At 39.2% G+C, this 25925-nt stretch overlaps 1 protein-coding gene across 1 annotated transcript in view; it reads right to left on the bottom strand.

Annotated features, from left to right (window-relative positions):
* Nucleotides 1-25925, bottom strand: part of HPSE2 (heparanase 2 (inactive)) — a 777655-nt gene that overhangs the window by 538264 nt on the left and 213466 nt on the right. The window lies entirely within an intron of this gene.

The following is a 25925-nucleotide window of genomic DNA, read 5'->3' as shown; positions in this document are numbered from 1 at the left end:
CTTTGTGGCGTTCTCTGTATTTCCTGGATTTGAATGTTGGCCTGCCCTACTAGGTTGGGGAAGTTCTCCTGGATGATATCCTGAAGAGTGTTTTCCAACTTGGTTCCATTTTCCCCCTCACTTTCAGGCACCCCAATCAGACGTAGATTTGGTCTTTTTACATAATCCCATACTTCTTGCAGGCTTTGTTCATTTCTTTTTCTTCTTTTTTCTTTTGGTTTCTCTTCTCGCTTCATTTCATTCATTTGATCCTCAATCGCTGATACTCTTTCTTCCAGTTGATCGAGTCAGTTACTGAAGCTTGTGCATTTGTCACTTATTTCTCGTGTCATGGTTTTCATCTCTTTCATTTCGTTTATGACCTTCTCTGCATTAATTACTCTAGCTATCAATTCTTCCACTTTTTTTTTCAAGATTTTTAGTTTCTTTGCACTGGGTACGTAATTCCTCCTTTAGTTCTGAGAAGTTTGATGGACTGAAGCCTTCTTCTCTCATCTCGTCAAAGTCATTCTCCGTCCAGCTTTGATCCGTTGCTGGCGATGAGCTGCGTTCCTTTGCCGGGGGAGATGCGCTCTTATTTTTTGAATTTCCAGCTTTTCTGCCCTGCTTTTTCCCCATCTTTGTGGTTTTATCTGCTTCTGGTCTTTGATGATGGTGACGTACTGATGGGGTTTTGGTGTAGGTGTCCTTCCTGTTTGATAGTTTTCCTTCTAACAGTCAGCACCCTCAGCTGTAGGTCTGTTGGAGATTGCTTGAGGTCCACTCCAGACCCTGTTTGCCTGGGTGTCAGCAGCAGAGGCTGCAGAAGATAGAATACTGCTGAACAGCGAGTGTACCTGTCTGATTCTTGCTTTGGAAGCTTCCTCTCAGGGGTGTACTCCACCGTGTGAGGTGTGAGAGTCGGTCTGCCCCTAGTGGAGGAAGTCTCCCAGTTAGGCTACTCAGGGGTCAGGGACCCACTTGAGCAGGCAGTCTGTCCCTTCTCAGATCTCAACCTCCGTGTTGGGAGATCCACCACTCTCTTCAAAGCTGTCAGACAGAGTTGCTTGCATCTGCAGAGGTTTCTGCTGCTTTTTGTTGTTGTTGTTGTTGTTTAGCTGTGCCCTGTCCCCAGAGGTGGAGTCTACAGAGACTGGCAGGCCTCCTTGAGCTGCTGTGAGCTCCACCCAGTTCGATCTTCCCAGGGCTTTGTTTACCTACTTAAGCCTCAGCAATGGCGGGCGCCCCTCCCCCAGCCTCACTGCTGCCTTGCGGTTAGATCGCAGACTGCTGTGCTAGCAATGAGGGAGGCTCCGTGGGCGTGGGACCCTCCTGGCCAGGTGTGGGATATAATCTCCTGGTGTGCCCGTTTGCTTAAAACGCAGTATTGGGGTGGGAGTTACCCGATTTTCCAGATGTTGTGTGTCTCAGTTCCCCTGGCTAGGAAAAGGGATTCCCTTCCCCCTTGCGCTTCCCAGGTGAGGCGATGCCTCACCCTGCTTCAGCTCTCGCTGGTCGGGCTGCAGCAGCTGACCAGCACCGATTGTCCGGCACTCCCTAGTGAGATGAACCCAGTACCTGAAAATGCAGAAATCACTGGTCTTCTGTGTCGCTCGCGCTGGGAGTTGGAGACTGGAGCTGTTCCTATTCGGCCATCTTGCTCCGCCCCCCCCCCCCCAAATAAAGTTAATTTTGATAAAGAACATTCACTATGCATTCTAGATATGATTATAATCCTAATAAGGAATCAACTGAGGATAGGAAACTTGTCAGAAGGAAAATAAATTGTGCTTACAGTACAATTCTATTCCATTTTAATCCAAAGTTTACCTCATTTAGTTATTTACCACTAATGAAACAATGTTGAATTCTGATAGTTAATTATTAAGGTGAAAAAGTCAAGTGTCGCGTTTAAACTATATGGCTGATCACCTGAATTACTTCTTCTCTAGAAAACATGAAGAACAACTGCCAAGACTAGTTTAGGAAACATTCTATTGGCTGAGATAAGGTAAGTCATTCAAATTCTTTCGAATTAGTTTCTACTCAACAAATACTATTCATATAATCAATATTTACTCGCTACTATTAAATGCCAGACAATGTGCTAAACCAGCAGTCCCCAGCCTTTTTGGCACCAAGGACCAGTTCCATGGAAGACAATTTTTTCCACGAACTGGAGGGCGGGGGATGGTTTCGGGATCATTCAAGTGCATTACATTTATTGTGTACTTTATTTCTATTATTACTACATTGTAATACACAATGAAATAATTATACAACTCACCATAGTGTAGAATCAGTGGGAGCCCTGAGCTTGTTTTCCCGCAACTAGATGGTCCCATCTGGGGTGATGGGAGACAGTGAAACCCGAAGTGTGTCACTTATGTTTAGTGTACTCTGTAATCTCGTTTTGGTTGCTGTCGTTGCAGAAAACCCTGTTTCACAAAGATAGGATGCCGGAAATGGAAGCAGGCTTTTCAGTGATTTTTTGGGCAATCTCAGGATATTCCACTTTGACTTTAATCCACAATGTATGGAGATCTGAAATTGTCTCAAACATATTTTTAAGGCCACCGTCATTTGTGATCTCAAGCAGTTGATCCTCTTCTAGCACAGACAAAGTCAATTTACCTGACTTATTCACAAATGGGTCGTGGATCCATTCCTTCCCAGGTTAGGAGTCTGTGGTGGTTGGGAAGTAATGCTCAGACTCTTTTGAAAGCTTAGATAGGTGATCATGCACCAGCTGGGAAAAAGAAGGCCCTGGCTAAATCTCTTTCAAGATCTCTGCTAATGTTTGAAACACATTAAAAATCCCAATGTTCATTCATTGCCCCCATAATTCCACTTTATCTGCTGACTTGAACACAGCTGTCATTCTTCCCTGAAGTGACAGATTGGGTTAATTGAGCAAGCTGAATATGTCACACAAGTAAACAAGTTTTGTGACCCATTCTGTGTCACTGAAATGTGCTGCCAGTGGTGACTGTTTTTCTAAAAGAAATCTCTGGAGTGGCTCTCATAACTCAAAACCTCTGGCCAGTCATCTACCTTTAGAAAACCATCTCACTTCTGTGTATAAGAGAAGATGTGTGTAATCTGATCCATCTCCTCACAGAGCTGCGCAGATGTCAGTTAAGGGCATGTACCTTAATGTGCTTGATAATTTTAATCGCATCCTGCAAAACATTGTTAAGTTCAAGTGACATTTTTCAGCTAGCCAGCATTTCTCTATGGATGACACAGTGTGTAGACTCAAATTTAGAAGCGACCTTTTTGACCCAAGTAGTGAAACCAGAAAGCTGGCCAGTCATGGCAGCCACTTTGTCCATGCATTTACTGATACAAAATGACCAATTCAGTTTTCCTGATATATAATCATTCAAATACTTGAATAGTTCTGCAGCTATGGTGTTGGTTGGCAACAAAAGTGCACATAACATATCCTCATGCACATCCTCCTGAAAATATATTGTATAAAAACAAGCCTTGTTGTCTTGTTGTCAACATCAGTAGACTTAACAACCTGGATTGCATACCACAGTGGCTCATTAACCTTTTCTAACATTTGTGCCTCAATATCCTCTGATAGTTCATCAATTTGTCTAGTTATGGTACTAGCCAAAAGAGGAACACGTGCCACCATCAGAACTGCAGGCTCTCCTAAAAGTTCACGACAAATGTCCTTAGCATCAGGCAGGATCAACTGTTCTTAACCAACAGCAAAGGGCTTCTTAGCTTTAGCAATGTGGTTAATCACTAAAAATGATGCTCTCAGTGCAGACATATTTGATGAAGTGGTGGCCTTAAATAATGGCTTCTGTTCTTCGTGTTCACATTTTTTCCTCTTTTGAAAAACTTCAGGCTGGGCACGGTGGCTCACACCTGTAATCCCAGGATGTTGGGAAGCTGAGGCAGGAGGATGACCTGAGGTCAGGTGTCTGAGACCAGCCTGGCCAAGATGGCAAAACCCTGTCTCTAATTTGAAAAAATACAAAAATTATCCCAACGTGGTGGTGCACGCTTGTAATCCCAGCTACTTGGGAGGCTGAGGCAGGAGAATCACTTGAACCAGGGAGGCAGAGGTTGCAGTGAGTGGAGATCGCACCACTGCACTCTAGCCTGGGTCTCCATCTCAAAACAAAACAAAACAAAACAAAACAAACAAACAAAAAAACTCCAAAGGCTTGTCTTTTAATCCAGGATGCTTGGTCTCCATGTGGCGAAGCAGTTTTGAAGATTTCATGGCCTTTTTTGGATAGCTGATTGCCACATATCATACAAAGCAAGCTTGGAAAATGTATATCACCTGCTACAATGAATCGTAATTTAAGTAGGACTCTTGGTATTTTCGTTCAAATGCAGCTTTCTTTTGTTGGCATTCTTAGAGTCTTCTGCTGTCTCATCATTGAATCTTTCCTCCTTTTCAAAGAAGCTCTCTAGTGATGTTAGTTTTTTACTCATTTTGCCTAGAGTTAGCTTGTGGGCTAGTGATTGAGACAAGTACACACTGTTAGAAAGAGGTGCAAACAAAAGTAGTAAAAAAAAATGAATGGGCAGGCCATGTGGAGATTAAAACAAGCGTCAGATTCTGACTTAAAGCCTGCCACCAGATGCAGCTGTATAACTGAAGTACATCAACTCACCTGCCACCAGATGCAGCCTAATTGTGACTTGCCACTCACTGATAGGGTTTTGATATGAGTCTGCAAGCAATTGGTTTATTATGGTCTCTGTACAGTCAAACTTCTCGGCTAATGTTAATCCGTATTTGCAGCCACTCTCCAGCACTAGCATCACTGCCTCAGCTCCACCTCAGATCATCAAGCATTAGATTGTCATAAGGAGTGTGCAACCTAGATCCCTCACATGAGCAGTTCACAATGGGGTTCGTGCTTCTATGATAATCTATTGCTGCTGCTGATCTGACAGGAGGTGGAGCTTAGGCAGTAAGCGAGTGATGGGGAGTGGCTGTAAATAAAAATGAAGCTTGGCTTGCTCACCCTGCCACTCATCTCCTGCTATACAGCCTGGTTCCTAACAGGCCATGGACTGGTCCTGGTCTATGGCCTGGAGGTTGGGGACCCCTGTGCTAAACAGTGGTCTTTGCCATGAAAGCACTTATAATACCACAATAGTAGCTTGAATAACATGATGTCAAATGATTCTTACATCTCTAAAATGAAAATCAATTAAAATCTGTTCATCTATATTCCAAAATAGCCAAGCTTCATTCCTGGAGCTCTAGCAACAGGGACATTGAAGAGATTTTAGCTTCTATGGGATGTGCCTAATAGATTCAGTCCTGTTTAACAGCAAGAAAGGTATGCTCCATTCTTCTGCAATCATTTCACATTACCTACACATACACACAAAATGTCTTAGTTTATTCTTCAGAACTTTTCCCAATATACTCTAATACAACATCCTAAATTTTACCCATCCATTTCCCAAATCAAACCCCATGCCCCAGTCATACTGGTCTATTAACTGTCTCTATAATTGATTATTCATATTCCCACCTCCACTTTTTTATCGTACCATTTCCCTAATGCGAAATGACCTAACTAGACTTCATATATCAAATATCTACCCATTTTTTAAAAATGTCTACTTCATTCATTCATCAAGTATTATAACACATAGGCTCTAAGAATATAACACAGAAAAAGCTCCTTATATTCAAAGGAGAAGTTACAGACAATAAATGGCTAAACAAGCATAAAATGTGAAGAGAAATAAAGGGGCTAGAAAGTGCTGAGGTCAGAGTGGGACTGTTATTTTATTTAGATGGCCAGGAAAAGCCTCTCTGATATATGAACAGATGCCTGAAGGAAATGAGAAACCACACAGGCATATGAGGGAAGAAAGTTTCAAGCAGGAGAACAGCTAATGCAAAGGCCCTTACTCAAGAGCATGCTCTGTCTTTTAAGGAAGAGCAAAGAGGCCAATGAACATAACAAATAGGAGAGTAGAAGGAGAGAGGTCAGAGAGTGGGCAAACAGTGGGGAGTAAAGCGGGCGGTAGATGGCAGACTTTCTAGCCTTGTAAGTCACTGCAAGATGGTAGCTTTCATCTGAGGGACATGAGAAGCCACTAAGAGGTTTTGAGCTGAAGAGTCACACGGTTCGACTTAGGTTTAAAAGGATCCATGTATATATGCCAATGAAAGTAAAGGATAAAGGAAGGAAAATTAAGTGTTGTAGGTTTTGAAGAGAGAAGAGAATAGGAGAATGGGTGGTGGACAAAAAATAATAATAATAAGATTGGTGGGCATCACCAACGCCTATTTCAGGTTAATGATCATGAAAGTAAAGTAAACCCAGTTAGCAAAGTCATGTTCCACCAACATAAAACTGGCTAGGAGCAGGTCTGAAGCAGGCTGCTCCCAGGTGGCTCCACTGTCTCCAAAACCCTCCCTGACTATTCTAGGTTTCAATCACCATTTTCATTTTATCAGTTCCACATACATTTCTCTAAAGCCATATAGCATCAATGCCTTTCCACTCATGTAGAAATGAATCAATTGCATATCTTTCTTGATCTTGTCTTTCCAATCAAATTTTAATTTCCTTAAGGATAGAGACAAAATGTGACTATATATTCCCAAATACAGGATAAACTCATACGGAAGGCAACTTTTAAAAAGAAATGTTAAAAATGACAAAAATATATTTCCCTGGATAAAATAGTTTACTGTTCCCTTGGGCTTTAAGAAACTAGAATAGCCCCTTTTCCCTTTAGCTTTCTGCCTTCTTTAGGACTCGTCCTATAATTTAAATAGTTATTTTTTTCATAGTAACTGATTTGGGTTTTTAGTAGAATTTCTTAGTAATAACTCTCTAAAAGAGCCAAAATAAGACATTTTAAAATAGAAAATGTTAATGTTTTCCAGAACACAGGCATGAGATTATGTTGCTGCTAATCATTTACTGGGGAGATCTATAGGGAAGCTGAGGCCATGAGGGTTTGATTTCCAAGCCACAGCTCAGCCTTTGTGTTGAATCATTGAAGCACAATATGATTTAATTCAATTCAACAGATTTTCATTGAGTACCTACTACGTACAAGGCATTGGGCTAGATCCGTCAAGGAAAGCACAAAGAAAAGTCTTGCAGTCAAGGATCTTTTTATGCAAGAAATTATATACAAAAAACCCCCCAGCATAATGATACATATAAAGGAGGCACAAAGTACTTAAAGAAAGAAAGAATATATTTCTTCCCGACAGGTATTCTCAATGATAGCCATGCATACAGTAAGTTAAAATGTGATACAGGAATCAAAACATCTTCATACTGTACTCGCCAGAAACACAGGATTTGAAGTTAGACAGCACTGGGTTCCAATCCTGGCTATAATTCTTTGCAGTTGTTTGACCTTGGACAAATTATTTAACTTCTCTGAGTCCCAGTTCACAATGGTGATAATAGTTATGGGAATTACTACAGTTAACCAATATCCAGTTTCTAGTTCTGAGTACATAGGAGAATTGTATTTTCTTGTTCCTTCTTTGATTTTTTGATCTCTATGAAGATTTCTCATATATTAAGTTAGCGCCATGGTCCCTCCATTCAGTCATTCATCAGTAAAAATTTAGGCTGTAAAATTCCTAAATACTGTGATCAGTGCTAAAATAGAGGAAACTACAAGGAGCATAGAGCAGGGAGTAACTAACTGCCTGGAAATGCTGGGTAGGCTTTCACATAAGAGGTGCCTTTTGGCTAGGCCTTAAAAAATGAAGAGGGCTAGGGCATCTGAACCAGAGAGAACTGCATATACAACAACATAAACATACAATTTCATATTCTGGAAAAGACAAATTGCTCAGACATATACAATGTTCTAAAGTGTCACAATGGAATTTGTTAAAATTGAATATGGTTGTCCTCTTGGACATCAACTTCAAAGTGTAAGCATGTCCCTGTCCCCTCCCTGTCACAGCCTAGTTTCCCTAGGCTGCCATGATAGTATCTGGTTTCAATAACTCATGGAACTGCCATTCATTAAACCTTTCAAACTTTACTTTGAATATATTTTTATTTTTACCCTTCACTACCTCTTCAGTTAATGCATTCCAGAAATTATGTAAAAGAGTTATTTCCTTTTACTTAAGCTTCCATTTATTAAGGAAGCTTCAGTGTTGGTCCTCTTATGCTACAGTACTGAGATCCAGCAACTAAGACTCTGCTCATGTTGTCCATACTCTGGATACTTTAATGGATTGGTTACATTCCCTTTCAGCTTCATGTATCACTTCCGATCTATAATTTTTTCCTGAACAGCATTTCTAACACCATCACACTTCCTCCTCACTCTGTATTATATTAGTTGAACTTTCTGATTTCATAATTTTGAAGTATAGTGACCCAAAAATTATACATGGTGTCCTAGATAGAAGGGCACCAGTTTTACATAAAGATAAAACAGTGTTTTCCAGAGATTATCATTATACTTCTTTTGCTGCAACAATGACATCTGGAACAGTATTCCATAGCTCTTGGTTTCCATGTTGGCAGCCACACTGAAGATCACTTGTATATTTCTTTCTGCCAGAATAGCATAGAAATTAAGCATGAAGGCTTTGAAGTCAGACTACCTACATTTAAACTCTTAATTTACCATTTTCTTGCCATCACCTTGAACTCAGCCTGAGGGTGGGGCAAATCCAGTGTTAAACTCTCAAAATGATGCCAGCTGTGGGCTTATAAACAGAGATGGTGCAGCTCCTCTCAGGTAAGCAGCATGGAGAAGAAGCTGTGGGGACTGTAATCTGCCCAAGTCTCAGTTTCACAGCAGCCCATAGGAGGGCAGTGGGTATTGTCCTAGGTATGTATAGCAGAGCCTAGTTTCCCTGTCCCTCCTCAACCAGACAGCAGCTGCAGCTATGTCAAGTCAAATTCAGCCTAAGGGCAGGGCACAGCCCAGCATTAAACTCTTGAAATGGCACCTTGGGCCTGCAACCAGGGAGAACGGGACCCCTCCCAAACAGGCATCATAGGCAAGTAGCTATGGAGCACATGGTCTGCTCATGTTTCAGTCTCACAGCAGCCCACTGCAGAGCAGTGCATCTTGTCCTAGATATGCATAGTAAAGCCCGGTTTTCCTGTCTCTCCTTGGCCAGAGAGTGGCTATAGCCATGTCAGCCCAAACTCAGATCAAGAGTGAGGCACAGCTCAGTGTTGAATTCTCAGGTCCCTTGGTCATGGGACCAGAGAGGGAGGGTTCCCTCCCAAGCAAGCAGCGTGGGAATTCTGGTCCACTCATTCACATCTTAGTCTCAAAGCAACCTGTTGTAGGGTAGTGGGTATTGTCCTAGATATGCATAGGATAACCTGGTTTCCTTGTCCCTCCTTGGCAGAGTGGTGGCTATAGCCACATCAGCCCAAAGTCAAGCCACAGCGGGGAGGGGGGGCGGTGCAGCCCAGCTTTAAACTCTCAAAATGGCACCTTTGGGCCAAGACCTCAGTGGGTCTATGGTTTCTCATGTAGCCAAGATTGCAAAAGCCCATTTTTGATGCCTGGGGGTTTCTCTGTCATTGTTTCCCCATGTCCAGGGGCTTTTCCCCAACTCTCAGTCTGTTCCTGGCTGAGGAGGGTGCTTCGAACCCTCTCCTAACTTGCTTCTGGTGCTTCCCATCTCTTCTCTGGTGAATCCTAGCATTCTCTCCCAAATGAGCTGTTCAAAATATATCTGCTGACTATTCTGGCTCCTCTACATGGAGAAGGTACATATTACCTGTATCTAGTCAGCCATCTTGTCTCCCAAAGTTGTATTTACCACCTTTAAGCCTTGGTTTCCTTACCTTTAAATGTAGATAATAATAATTTTACCTTATGAGTTTGATGATACCTATAAAGCAATAAGCAATGGGTCTGCTACACATAGTAAGCACACAACAAGTATTATCAATTTCTATTATTATTATTATTATTGCTGTAATATTAGGACCATTCCTGATGTATCCCCCTTCAGGTTTGTATTTTCAGTGTCCAGAGAAACTTGGTTCAACCTACCTCTTTGAAAAAGTCACCATTTATTCTTCTCTCCAGATAAATTTTTAAAATATTAAATCTGAGTTATCTTTCTGCTCCATAGGAACCCTATTACACTTCCCCCTTAAGCTAAGTATTCTATTCACTTCTACGTATTGAAAGACATCATTGAGAAAATAAATAGGCAAATAATAGGCTAAGAAAAAAAAATATTTGCAACACTTATATTTGATAAAATTATATCCAGAACAAATAAGAAATTCTTAAAAGATCAGTAACTAAAAAGCCAATAACCAAACCCCTCAAAAAAGAAACAAAAGAAAACCAGGCAAGACACTTGGACAGACACTTTATTAAAGAAAATCTATAAATGGACAATGAGTACGTGAAAAGGTGATCATGACTAGTCAACAGGAAAGTGCACATTAAAACCATAATGAAATTAAATGCAATGTGGTATCCTGGATTGGATCCTAGAACCAAAAAAAGACGTTGGTAAAAACTAAGGAAACTCAAATAAAATCTACAGATTGCTTAACGATATTATAACAATGATAATTTGTTTTGACCAACCTATCAATGTATTAGTTTTGATTAATATAAAATGTTAATATTATGAAAAGTTGAGTGAAGGTTTATGGGAACTTGCTGCAAATCTAAAATTGTTTGAAAATTAAAAGTTAAAATAACAAGATACCACTAAGCACCCATTAGAATCAGCAAAAAAAAAAAAAAAAAATGTTGGTGGGTATATGGAGCAACCAGAACTTTCATATATAGTTGGTAAGAGTGTGAAATGGTAGAACCACTTGGGAAAATAGTTTGGCAGTTTCTTAAAACATTAAACATATCTCTGGCTACCCTATGACTCAGAAATTCTGCTCCTAGATATTTTTATGAGAAAAATGAAAATCTATGTCTATAAAAAGCCTTAGGAATGTTCATAGAAGCTTTACTCATAATAACCAAATACTTTACCATCAGTAAATTCAGATATCCATCAACAATTCAGACATCCACCAACAGGTTAATGGATAAACTGTGGTATATTCATTTAATGGAACAGTACTCAGCAACAACAACAAAAAAGGGATGAAGCACTTATATAAACAACAACATGAGTGAATATCAAAAACATTATGCCAAGTGAAATAAGCTAGACACAAAAAGTACATGCTACATGATTCTATATATATGAAGCTCTACAATAATCTAACATAATCTATGGTGATAGAAATCAGACAAGTGGTTGCTTAGAATTGGGACTCAATAAGTGCTGACTGGGAAGGAGCACAAGGAAACTCTCTGGGAATGATGAAAATGTACTGGGTGCTGATAGTGTTGGGGTAACACAAGAGTATGCATTTGTGAAAACTGATCACTTAGGACCTTTACACTTCACTGTATATAAATTATATCTCAATAAAAACATTTTAAATAATTTAAGTATGTATTTATTCCTTCTTTTTATTTCCTGTCCCTAAAGTCCTTACTTTTTCAATACAGACCCCTTTCTTTCTTTCTTTCTTTTTTTTTTTTGAGATGGAGTCTCACTCTGTCACCCAGGCTGGAGTGCAGTGGAGCGATCTCAGCTCACTGCAACCTCCACCTCCCAGGTTCAAGCAATTCTTCTGTTTCAGCCTCCCGAGTAGCTGGGACTACAGGCACACGCCACCACGCCCGGCTAATTTTTTTTTCCTATTTTTAATAGAGACAGAGTTTCACCATATTGGCCAGGCTGGTCTTGAACTCCTGACCTCATGATCCACCCACCTCGGCCTCCCAAAGTGCTGGGATTACAGGCTTGAGCCACTGTGCCCGGCCAAAACAGACCTTTCTACTCCACACTCAACGCAATGACTACATCTTAAAGGCCTTTGATTAGAAGGCTTGTTATAGATTTTGAAAGTCTAACTGGATTATACATACTTATTCCCTTCAAAATAGCTGGCAACTTATCATAAACAGGAGACTGAAGGGACTGCAGTATTTCCAGCATTTGTATTTTATACTTTGGCACATTTTCACACACAATTTAAGAATATACAAATAGCCCTCTTATCTGAAGGAATCCTAAGTGTTTTACAAACCTTCAAAACAGATTTTTAAACTATCTAATATTTTATAGGAAGAACATTTCATGCACACTAAAGTGCGGCCACATCTGGCCTGCAACATGGCAGCTGTTTAACAGCCATGACACCTCACAAAAGTTTAGGACAGGAAGTAAAGAATTCTACAGCCAACCAAAGTGAAGACGAGGAAGGTTGCAGAGGCAGAAAGCTACAATGGCTTGGGCTGGAGCACAGCCAGCACGATGTGGTTAACACATCTGTCGTAATGAAAAGCACAAGTGTCATTAGTGGTCAGAGCCTCATCTCACAGAAGGCATGTCCCACAGCACAGTGACCTTTTCCTTCCATTGGTGGCATTTCTAATACAACAGGAAAAATGATCCCACTAGCCATGCCCAAAACATTCTTTCCTGAAGTCTCCATTCCAGGTACTACACTACACACAAGTTTAGCTGTGCTAAAATTTGAAAAGGTATTTATCTTCATGTCAGAAGCTCAAGCCAACACTTAGTTGGATATATTTCATCACAGGCAAATGGAAAAGAGAAAGTTGTGATTTGGGTTACGGGACTACAGGCAAATACATTACCATGCAAATACTCTCCTCTTAGATAGTTTTTTAAAACTTCTGTTTCATTTTGTTTTGCCAAATTAAAGAAGAAAATTTTCAGTGTTTTTTCCTGTGATAGCTTTAAAGTATCTTCCTGATGAAAGCTCAACTAGTTTCACTAAGCCTAGAGGAGAATTCTAGATGTAGAAGAGATTAAGAATATCATGGTCATGGATTTCTTCATGTGATTTTGGCCAGTAGTATCTGCCTAAGAAGGCTTCTTGTAAGAAGGGTATCAACATGCCTGTAAATAATCATCACACCTTGGCTTCAGCTCTCTGGAAACATAGATCCTCCTTCATTTAGTTCCAAACTTTTCTGGATGCTAGACCTCAAATCATTTTTTCCAAACACAGGAAATGAACCAGATCACTCAGTCCTCCAGCAACTCCCCCATCACTCTCAGGATTACGTAAGAATTTGTACCTTGAATTTCCACGCCTCCCCCTTTATACTCGTATATTCACTATTTAAAAGCCCAGGTAAAGATAACCCAGTACCCAGAGTTCTAAAATAAAAGGTCTACCCATGCAAAAGGTATACTCTACTCTTTCACAAGGTATTTGAGGCTGTAGAGACACCTCCTGGATACCAAAGGATACTAATGAACCTCCAACCTTATCGAAGGACATGTTATTATTCCCCCTCAGTTTTGCCCAAAGGGCAAGCCAAGTTAGAGATGGAATTCCATATAAGGCTGGAATTACATTTATCTATTATTGCTTGGATCCAAGTATATGGGTTCGTACGTATTAGGAGAGGGGTTTCTTAGAAAGACTGAGGTTTGCAGAAAAGGAGAGAAATTATTGCACTAAAACACTAATTCCATCAAATGAAATAATATATCAGTTACTGGCCCAAAGCACGCTGCTAAGTGGTATAGACTGTGTGTGTGTGTGTGTGTGTGTGTGTGTTTGTAAAGAGAGAAAAAGAGAGATCACAAGGAGCTAACTCATCATAATGGGCAATAAATATATGGAGGAAATATGAGTTTTGCAAACAACGCTATTGCAATTTGATTTTGGAAACTCAGATGCAATGAACATTTGTGGGCAATTTCCAGGTTCCTGAAGAGCTTACGTATGCCTATTTATTTAATCTTCCCAACAACCTCGTGAAAGTAACTGTATACTCTTATTTTTATAGATGAGGAAACAATGGTTGGACAGGCAAAAGTGATTTATCCAAAGTCATTCATATGGAGACTAGAAGTAAGTCCTCTGAGTTCAAATCTCTTCTTTTTCTTTCCATGCACCATGCTGCTTTTTTATGTTGCCAGTCTGTAAAGAAGTAATCTCATTGGAAGTGAGATGTGAGTTGGAAATTGAAGGATATTCTGTGAAGAGGAATGGGAAAAGCATTTTAGGTAGGCAGACTAGACTCTATCATGATTTTCAAACAGAAAAGCCCAAACAAAATATCAGCTAAGTGGGCTATGAGGAAGCTTGCTTTAAAGGAAAGATTATATAGAAAAGAAGAGGGAACTTAACACTCCAAAGACAGGTCTAGACAAAATCATGGAAAGATTTTACCATTAAGCTTAACAGTGTTGCCTTATTTTCTTGATAATGGGGAGCCACTATAGTTCTTTGAATGACATTTTTGAATTCACTTTTAAGAAATATTATCTAGTATTTGGAGTATGATAGATGAATTAGTGGAGAAAGAATAAAGTAGAGAAACTAGTTTGAGGTGTTTGCTTTAGCAGTGCAGATGTGAAATGGTAAACTAGGACAGAATTGAGAGAAAAATAAAAATAAAAACAATCCTTGGCATGGAGTAGACGCTACTTAGTAAGTAAAATATTTATAAAAAGGCAGAGCAGTGGAAAAAAAAAAAGGCAGTGTGAGGAGAGAGTCATTAGAACTTGTTAACTTGTTGGCTATGGAAAACAAGAGAATGTGTGTATTAAATGTCATTCAAATGTCAGACCCAGACAACCTTGATGATAGTGGGATCATTAACAGAAATAAGAAATTTACAAGAATGGAACCAAATTTAAGAAAGAAAAATAACAGGTTAAGATTATGAAACACTAAATTTGAGACAATTCAAGGTGCCTCATGAAAATGTTTCGTGGACACAATCACCCAGGAGAAAGATCAGGCTGGAAATTTAGATTTGTCCATCATCTTTACAGTGGTGGAACTAAAGTGGAAACAAAATCACCAAGAAAAATTGCAGAGAGTGACAAGAGATAATGGCTAAGAACAGGGGCAAGAACAAAACAAAGCATACAATCAGAGGTGCAAAACAGTATCAAATGTTGCATGCAAATCAAAGACACTAAGGCTGGGAAAAGACTATTTGATTTGAAAATTAGGAGGTCATGGTGACCTTCAAGAGCTCAGATTCAGGCAAGTAATCAGGAAAATGCAGATTTCTGAGAGCTAAGGAGAGTGTGAATTGAAAATGGAGGCTGTAAGACAGATTACTTATTTGAAAAGATTGGCAGTAGAAGAAAAAAAGAGGATTTTATATTATATGCTAAGTTTAATGTCTCTAGAAGAACTTTAACTTTTTCAGTCTGTTATTTTAATTTTTATTTTTATAGTAAAATTCTATTTTAAAACACCACTATGCTACAACCTGAATTAAGTTATACCGTGGCTAAAATCCTGTCCTGTCCCCTGTGTGCATGGTGTTATATAGGATATTGGTCTCAATACACCAAAGAAAGCATATGAGTATTAGACTTGTCCACCCCATTCCTATCTGTGTTATTAAACAGTTGAACAGTAATTTGAATTTATAAAACTAATGCTGTTTCTTTGGGATTTTAATACGTTTATTATCTGAAATAAACAACCTCATTTCTCTAATCACCCTCTATTGACAACTTTACTAATTTGGTGAGATGATTATGTTGAAGTGTGAAAATCATATTCATATAAGATTTATATTTAAATCCAGATGTTTACACTTATTAAACCACTATGAAGCCTTATGATTTATTTTCTCTCACTTTAGGTCACAGCATATGGCTTAGAGAACACTTAACAGAAGTAGGCTAATGCACTCATACTTCATTCCTGGAAACTTTGGTTCTAGTTTGACTAAATTTACCAATAAAATAAGCTTGAGGGACATGTGCAAAACTCTAGTCAACATTCTTCACTGTTAACGAAATTCTCTACTTATCTGCTTCCATGGGGTAGTCCTAGTGCTACCAACAAGAAATTTCTCAAGCACACAGTCATTTAAATAACTCAGGCCATGATTACATAAATTATTTTAGTACAGGTTAGTAAAAAGAATAAAGACAAAATAGATCTTATCTTTAAATTTTTTCTTTCACCAAAAAAACTGCTGACAGAAAAGATACTTTGTAACTAGTCAAATGTCCAGGCGAGGAAACTGTAATGGCCAAAGAACACAGTTACACAAACCAGAATATTCAGTAAAGGCTTGTTGACAGTACACACCATTGATGATTATACTTTAGGGTAAAGATAATGTTATGAGTAAAAAGTATGACATAAATTTGAATCTTAAAATTCTGGAAATTATAATCCATTAAGCTACAGTACATTACTAAAGAGTCAGCAATTTTTTTTTCTGTAACAGGTCAGACTGTAATTAGTTTAGGCTTTACAGGCAATATGGTCTCTGTTGCAGTGAATTAACCCTGCCACTGTAGTGCAAAAGTAGCCATAAAGAATATATAAGATCATAAGTGTGGCTGTGTTCCAATAAACCTTTATTTACAAACACAGATGGCAAAAGCAACTACTCATCAACAAAATCTGCAATGAGAAGGTACATCAAAGAGACATGGGAGCCAGCTGAAAGAGCTACACATAGCCAAATCTAGAACAATTTGAACAATGAAACAATTAAAGTAATATTTATTATAACCCAAAATATAACATAAATACCCACAGTCACTAACTATTAATAAGCAATTGATAAACAAATGGGAGAAAAGACAAATCTCTCATGCAGAATACAAATAATTGATGTAGATACTCCATCCTCACAGAGGTGAAGCATAACTCTCCACTCTTTAAGTGTGGGCTGCACATAGTAGTGACTTCCTTCCAAAAACTATGGTATGGATACCAAGGAATGGTAAGTAACTTTACATTGGAGAAACCTGACAAACACTACCCCAGCCAGGTGATAAAGGCCAACATGAACAGTGATAAGTCATACTGATAGTGACTTATAACCAAATCTATAACCTCAGTTTAAATCATAAGAAAAATAGCAGACCAACCTCATACAGACACCTGATAAAATACCTGACCAATATTCCTTAAAACTGTCAACATCATCAAAAACAAGAAAAGTCTGAGAAACTGTCAGTCAAGAGGAGCCTAAAGAGTCATGATGACTAAATCTGGATGAGACCCTGAACAGAAAATGAATACATGTAAAAACTAGGTAAATATCTATAAAGTATGAGTTTTGGTTAATTTTTTCAGATCAAAAAGTATTTTATATTTTTATTTAATAGAAAAATAAAAATTACAAAATACATATACAAAATGATGTTTTGAAATATGTATACATGGTGGAATGGATCAACTGAGCTATTAGCATAGGTATTATCTCACATACCTATCTTTTTTGTGATGAGAACACTTAAAATCTCCTCAATACATTGTTATTACCTACAGTTAACCATGTTGTACAATAGATCCTTTGTACATACACCTCCTATCTAACTGAAATTTTGTATTCTTTGACCAACTCCCTATCACCTGGTAACCACCATTCTACCCTCTACTTATCTGAGTTCAATTTTTTAGATTCCACATATATACTATGCAGTTTTTAATCTTTCTTTGCCTCTTTATTTCACTTAATATAATGTCCTCCATGTTCATCCATGTTGTCACAAATGACAGGATTTCCTCCTTTTTCAAGGCTGAATAGTATTCCATCGAATATATATACACCACATTTTCTTTATCAATTCATTTGCTTGTGGACACTTAGATTGATTCCATATATGGCTATTATGAATAATGCTGCAGTGAACGTCTGAGTGCAGATATGTCTTCAATACACTGAATTCATTTCCCTTGAATACTCATTAATGAGACTGCTGCATCAAACGGTAGTTCTATCTTTAGTTTTTTGAGGAACGTCCATTCTGTTTTTCATAATAATTGTACACATACCCACCAACAGCATGCAAGGGTTCCCTTCACTCCACATGCTTACCAACAGGTTATCTTTGGTCTTTTTGATCATAGCAATTCTAATGGGTGTGAGGTGATATCTCACTGTGGTGTTCATTTGCGTTTCTCTGATGGTTAAGCACCTTTTTGTATGCCTGTTGGCCATTTTTATAGCTTCTTTTGAGATACATCTATTCAGGTCCTATGCCCGTTTATTAATCAGATTCTCTTCTTGCTATTGAGTTGAGTTCCTTACACATTTTGGATATGAACCCTTTACCAGATGGATGGTTTGCAAATATTTTCTCCCATTCTATAGGTTCTTTCAACATTCTATGGATTTTTTTTAGCTGTGCAGAAACTTTTTAGTTTGATGTAATCCTATGTGTCTATTTTTCCTCTTGTTGCCTATGCTTTTGGGGTCATGGCAATTTTTCCCTAGATTGTCTTCTAGTAACGGTAAAGTTTCAGATTCTAAATTTAAGTCTTTTATCCATTTTGAGTTGATTTTTGCATATGTTGTGAGACAAGGGTTCAATTTCATTCTAATGCAGGTGGAAATTCAGTTTTCTCAGCACTATTTTATTTGATACAAGTATAGTTACCCTGCTGTTTTTCATTTGTTTGTTTCCATTTGAATGGAATATCTTTTTCCATCTCTTCACTTTCAGCATGTGTTCCCTTAAAGGTGAAATAAGTCTCTTGTACACAGCACATAGTTGGCCCTGCTTTTTTTAATCCATTCAGCCCATCTATGTCTTTTAATAGGATAATTCAATCTACTTACATTCAAGGTAATTATTAATATGTAAGGGCTTATTACTGTTATTTTGTTATTGTCTTCTGTTTTTGTTTTTGGTTTTTTTTGTTGTTGTTTTTGTTTTTTAATTTTTTTGTAGAACCTCTTTTATTTCTCTCTTGCTGTCTTCCTTTGCAGTTAAGTGATTTTTCTCTAGAAGTATGCTTTAACATCTTACTTTTGATCTTCAGCGTCTCGATTATAGGTTTTTGCTTTGTGACTACATTGAGGCTTACATAAAACCTTATAGTTATAAGAAACTATGTTAACCCAAAAATTTGATTGCATTAAAAAAAACTAAGCACTTTCATTCATCCTCCAATATTTTACGTTTTTGATGTCACTATTTACATCTTGTTATAGTGTGTATTCCTTAAGAAATATTTGTAGCTATTAATCTTTTTAATACTTTTGTCTTTTAACTTTCATACTAAAGATATAAGTGATTTACATATTACCTTTATAGTATTAGAGAATTCTAAATTTGACTGGGTACTTACTTTCACTAGTGAGTTTTATAGCTTTGTAAGTTTTTGTATCACTAATTAGTGTGCTTTCAAGTTCAAGAACTATCTTTAGTATGTCATATAAGACAGGTCTGGTGGTGATGAACTCCCTCAGCTTTTATTTGTCTGAGAAAGTCTTTATCTTGCCTTCATTTCTGAAGGACAGCTTTGCTGAATACAGTACTCTTGGTTTGCAGGGTTTCTTTTTTCCTTTAGTACTTTTAATGTACCATCCCACTATCTCCTGCCTATAAAGTTTCTGCTCAGAAGTCCACTGATAGCCTTATTGGAATTCCCTTACATGTGATCTGCTTATTTTTCCTTGTTGCTTTCAGGATCTTCTCTTTCTCTTTGATTTTTCACAGTTTTATTATAATATGTCATAGTATAATCTTGTGTGAACTGAATTTGATTCAATACCTTGGACCTTCTTGTACCTAGATCTCTGGATCTTTATGTGTTTTCCCAGATTTGAAAAGTTTTCTGCTACTATTTCTTTGTTAAAAGCACTTCAATTTTGTCTTTTCTCTTCTCCTTCTTGAACTTATAACCTCAGATGATTTGTTCTTTATATTGTCCCATAATCTGGTGTTTTTCTCCCTCCCTTTTCTTTTTTATTTTTTTGAGACTTTGAGTCTCACTCTCGTGTCTCCCAGGGTTGAGGCAATGCAGGGCGCCATCTCGCTCACTGCAAGCTCCGCCTGGTTCACCATTTTCCCTCCCTCAGCCTCCCAAGCACTACAGGGCGTCACATCAAGACCCGCTAGTTTTTTATTTTAGAGACTGGGGTTTCACCATGTTAGCTGTGGATAGTTCCCTGACCTCCTGACCTTGTGATCCACTCCACTTCTGGCTTCCTCCTCCTCCCAAAGTGCTGGGATTACAGGCTTGAGCCACCACACCCTCGGCCTTCTTTTTATATTTTTCATCCTTTGACTATATATTTTCAACTAATCTATCTTCAAGTTCACAGATTTATTCTTCCGCTTTATCAATTCTGCTATTGATGCTTTCTATTGCAGTTTTCACTTCATTCATTGTATCTTTCAGCTCCAGAATTTCTGTTTCACTTTTAAAAACAATTTCAATCTCTCTGTTAAATTTCTCATTTTGATAGTTTACTGTTTTCCTGATTTCATACAATTTTTTTCTGTATTTTCTTTAATTTTTCTGGGCTTCCTTAAAACAATCATCTTGAATTGTTTTTCAGGCAGTTCATAATCTCTAGTTCATAAAAGCTACTGGGAGATTATTGTGCTCTTTTGGTAGTGTTATATCTCCTTGGTTTGTCGTGTTTCCTCTTATCTTACATTGAAGTTTGCACATGGAAAGAAGTTGGAATTCACTCTAGTTTTTGCTGACTGGCTTTGTATGGGAGAGCCCTTCCTTTTCAGTCCATCCAGAGATTCTGAGTAAGTTGTCTGGCATTCTGAGTAAGTTGTCCATAGGTGGGCTTACTGCTGGAGTCTTTGGACAGGTGGCCTTGTAACTGAGTCAGCAGGTGGGTGGGCCTGGAACCTAGTTCTATGGGGTTAAGCCTAGGGCCTAAACACACCAGAGTGGACCTGTTGATTGGTTCCTCAGGAGTAGACCTGGAGCCTAGGTCACAGAGGGTAGGCCTAGAACCTATTTTTCCAGGGGCTTCCCTGAAGCCTGTATCCACATGAACTGATCTGGCACTGGGGTAGTCTCTGAGCCTAAGTCTGCAGGGGTCAGCCAGGTGCTGGGATGGTCCTGGGAACTGAGTCCACAAGGGCTGGCTTGGAACTAGAGTGGGGATGGGATACAAGGGTGAGCCTGGGTTCTGGATCTGTAAGGTGGTCCTAGAGTCTTGATCCATGGGGACAAGTCTAGAACCAGAGTCTGTTGCAGCAGGCCTGGACCCTGGATCTACCGGACCTTGTGGCCACAAGGACTGCCCTGGAGGATGGCACCACAGGGACAAGTCTGGCACTGAGCAGGCCCCCAGAGCCTATGTCTACAGCAGCTTGCCTTGTATCTGATGCCAGAGGCTATGACCTGGTGCTAGAGTAAGATTAAAGCCTGAAAAGGGCCTGCAACCATCCTGGCTTTGGCAGTCATGGGCCATTATGGCTCCAGGCTCCAAAATCTAGGGCAGAACTGAAGCCTTGGGTCCCAGAAGCTGGCCTGGCATTGGGTGGGCCTAGAACCTATCCATCTTGGTGATTTTGTCCATAGGTACCAGCTTGATGACTAGGGCTTCAGGGGCTGGCCTCATGCAGGGGTGAACCTACAGCCTAAGTCTGTAGAGGTTGGCCTGGTGCTATGTCATGCCTGAAACCTAGGGCCATTGAGGCCAGTTCAGTGCTGGTACCAGTCTGAGGCCTGGGGCTGCTGGGGTAGGCCTGGTATTGGGGCAGCCCCAAGTACTAGTGTGCAACACAGGCCTGGATCCAAGGGCTGCAGGATTCTGTCTTGTGCCAGGGTCGGCCTAGAAGCTCCATTTACAGGTACTAGTCTGGAGCCTGGGGCTTCCAGAGTTGGTCTGGGCTAGGTGGGCCTGGAGCCTGTTTCTACAGAAGCCAGCCTGGAGGCTGTGTTCACAGGTATTGGCCTGATGACCAGGGCTACAGGGGCCAGTCTGGTGCTAGGGCAGGCCTGAAGCCTGGGATTGTTGATACTAGCCCACTGCTGGGGGTGGCCTGGAGGTTAGTACTGTGGGGATCAACCTGGTGGTAGGGTAGCACATAGAACAAGTCCTCCAGGTAGACCTGGAGTGTAGAGCTTCAGGATCTGGTCTGGCACCGAGATGAGCCTAGACATTCAGTCCACACATACCAGCCTGGAGTCTGGGGCTGTGAGGGCTTGTGTGGCACTAGGTTGTTCTGGGGCAGGGCTAGTGTTGGGGTTCCAGGTAGCATCCGATGCTCATTTTCCTCTCCCTCCCCCACGGACAGAGTATCTATCTCCACATTGCGCTGCCCGGCATTGAGGGAGGAGTGATGCAGGTGATGTAAAACTGTCTTTCCCACCCTCTTCAATGTGTCTTTTCTTATTTCTGTGCTATACTTAGGTGCTGGAATCTCTCACCTGGCTTCCATTGCTGATGTAAAGGAATTTTCATGCATGAATAGTTGTTCAAAGTGATGTTTTTGCAGAGGACAATCACTGGAAAGTCATATTCTGCCATCTTGCTGACAACAATCTGGACTTTAGTTAATTAAAGTATATATAAATAAGAGATGGCAGAGCAGATTTTGCCTAGAGGCCATAGTTTTCTGAATCCAGTCTGAGTTAATTGCCGTATTTACTACAGGTCATGATGGTCTCCTACAGTCATAACACAAAACAGAAATAGATGACAAAATGAGAGCAGGGCCTTTAGAGTCTAGCCCCTTATTTCACACATGAGAAAGCAGGAGCAGTGAGGTTAAGTTTCTTACCCAGGTCCAACCAGTCTGGAAGCGATGGACCTAAAACTGAGATTCAGGGTCCAACTTCCTGGCTAATGCTTTTTATGCTACACGATGCTGCCGTCCTCTCCCCATGCCCTGTATGCATAATTCCAAATCACTCAAGAAAAAGAGAAGCACTTTGGCAATTCAAATGACTTATGCAGTCCAAAAAAGAAAATCCTGGTGTGACTTCTTGCTTTCTTCCCAGATAAAGATTTTTTCCCTAAGTTCTTGCAACTGCAAGTTAGAACCCATGGAGCACCAGAGCCCCAGAAGGACTGACTCCTCACTGCTTTCCATCTCCTGATCTTGTTTACATGTGTTTATCTGCAAAAGTTTTAATGGAATAAGAGAAAACGAGTGCTTTAACTTCCCAATAAAATCTGTGCCCCAGCATGAGTCATTGTTTTCTTTTTTTACACTAGCAAGGGTAAAGCCTTCTGGTTTTAATAACTAATACTGCTGAGTTCAATAAAAAGCACTTAATTTAATTTAATCCAAACCTTGATCAATGCCAGCTTCCCCTGGAATTTTATCTTTGTTTTAATTTGAGTCTTTATGTTCAGAAAAATGAGAGACCAAAAGGAAAGAAACAGAAGTCAATTAGCTTGTAGGCTTATTTCTGGACAAAGGACATGAAAATACAAGATTGACAGGTAAACTCCAAGGCTCTAATGTTTCTGCCCCACTGGACAATCTTTTCCTGGCAGAATTAATGTTTTCTTTAATCCTGAATAAAGAAACTGAACAATTCACAGCCCCATTTGGAAAATGTTTTTAAACAAAATATTCCAAAGCCAATTAGCATCAGATTTCTAAGCTAGAAATATATTGCCTTTAATGTGTCAATAATCAAGAGATATGCTACTGTAAAATTAGATACAGAAACCCTCAAGTCCATCTGTTTCAATTCTAAAGCAGCCAGACTCAGTGCTTAAGGGACTGAAATGTATATAGGGACTAAAATGGAAATAAAATGAAGCACCCTTGAAGATAGTTTTGATAAGCTTTTTTTAAATGATCCTTTTATTGTCACAACAGAGTTCAGTCCTATTTCTAAAAACATCCATCATTGAAGAATTGCAATTTACTATTAACTGAAACCACTTTCATAACTTTAACCTGAAAGTTCCTGCTGCTCTGTCAAGTTTGAACCAAAAACTTTGCAACAGTTGACGGGAATTATGAAAACCTATATTTTTGGTTCAATTATGTAGTTTTTCAGTGCAGAAGCATCTAGAAATGTTCTGAAGGCTATTAAAAGAGAACTGAGGCCAGACACAGTGGCTCACCTATAATCCCAGCACTCTGGAAAGCAGAGGTGGGAGGATCGCTGGAAGCCAGGGGTTCAAGACCAGCCTGGTCAGCATAATAAGGCCCAGTGTCTACAAAAAAAAAAAAAAAAAAAAATTGCCAGGCATGCTGGTACATGCCCTGTAGGCCTGGCTACTCAGGAGGCTGAGGAGGGTGAATTGTATGAGCCCAAACTCCTAGTTTGAGGCTGCAATGAGCTATGATTGTACCACTGCACTCCTGCCTGGATGACAGACTGAGATCCAGTCTCAAAAAACAAAAACAAACAAACAAAAAAAGGATCAGGGATACCATTCAGTCTCCCTCCAGAGCCAGGTTACTACTGGCAGCCATATTTCCTTGCCACCATCTGGAAGTACTGATTCAACAGTGGACCAGAGGGAAAAGGCAGCCAGTTTCTTATAGAATTCCAAACTTCAGTTCCTGTAGCACCTGGTTTCCATAGGGGTTTCATGTCCAAGTCTGACTAAACCACAATTCATAGACTATAGAATGTTAACCCTGGGAGGAGACAAAGAGCATCTAAGCCAGTGATTCACATACTTATGGATTTCAGGACCAGTAATATTTCAAAAAGAAAAATATCAGGGCACCAAAACAGAGTTGCTCATTTTTTTCATAGTTATTTGCTTTTGCAAAACAAAGACATTTAAAATAGCAACTACCATTAATTATCAACATCATTTCATAACTTCAATAACAAAAATGTAGGAAGGACATAAACTAGGAACTTAAAAATTAAATAAATTTAGCTTCATAAAAACTCATCACTTGGTTCTTATTTTGTCCCAAGTTGCTAAAAACTTCATTATAAACTGAAATTCATTTATAGACCATTGTTTGGGAACAATTAGCTAGTTTAATTCTTAATAGCAGACCCTTAGAACCCTCTCTGTTATGACCACAGCTGTTCTCCAATAAATTAATAATCTAAAACTCAGTGAGATTCTTTAAGGAATAAGATGATTTACATGCTTAAAGAGGACATCAAATGAAACTTGTAGCAACCATTGTTTTGGAAAGCCAAAAGACTGGAAGTAAACTAAATGTGTTTATTTTTTTTTTTTATCTTTGAAAATCCTTTAACATAAAACATTATAAAAGGTAAATAAAACATACTTGGGGAAAAAGTGACCATGAAATCAGCCTGTTTGGGAATCCTCACCTTCACCTAGAAGCAATAATAGTGTTAATGATATACTTTCCTGAGCTTGGGAAAAAGCAGCCTCATGAATTGCGGCCTTGTGAAAGAGGGATTTACTTGACTCCTATTGATTCCAGAGATCAGAATTACCATAAATGGGCAGAAATTTTAAGAGAGCAGTACATAGATAAAGATAAGAACTTGTTTTTAGAAGCATAATTTCCTAAGTCAATTCAAAGATGACTGGGCAACTTCATGGTATGGGAGGCCAACCTATTCTAGAAGTGCTTAAGCAAAACCTGGTTAACAAATTGGCAGCTTTACTGAAAAGGGAAATCAAGGTAGTAGATTAGCTTAGATAACCTCTAAGAAGCCATCTAACTCCAAAAATCTAGGATTCCTTTCCCATTCCAGCCCTTACCTGCCAAGAGTCAATAAAACATTTGTCAAATACTTGAGGATAGACACAAAACTCTCATGAGGATGAGTATGAATTGCACAATTTCAGAACACTGACAACTCAGTAATCATCAGTCTTTTTTTTTTTAACTTTTAAGTTCAGGGGTACATATGCAGGTTTGTTACATATGTAAACTTGTGTCATAGGGGTTTGCTGTACAGATTATTTCATCACCCAGGTATTAAACCTAGTACCCATTAGTTATATTTCCTGATCCTCTCCCTCTTCCCACCCTTCACCCCTCTGTAGGCCCCAATGTGTGTGTGTTGTGTTCCTCTCGATGTGTCCATGTGTTCTCATCATTTAGTTCCCATTAGTAAATGAGAACATGTGGTATTTGGTTTTCTGTCCCTGTGTTAGGTTTTCTTTTTTTCTTTTGTAATTTAGGATTTAGTTTTGTAAAACCATGTAGACAAATATTAAATGTTATGCTTGCATTTTGAACATTATAAATATGAAACATGAAACATCGAATGTTAAATACTGACCTCCTA

The sequence above is a fragment of the Papio anubis genome, chromosome 11, assembly GCF_008728515.1.
Source record: "Papio anubis isolate 15944 chromosome 11, Panubis1.0, whole genome shotgun sequence".
In the NCBI taxonomy this organism is placed as follows: Eukaryota; Metazoa; Chordata; class Mammalia; order Primates; family Cercopithecidae; genus Papio; species Papio anubis.
The sequence above is the reverse complement of the archived record's forward strand: the minus strand, read 5'-3'. Positions and strand labels throughout refer to the sequence as shown.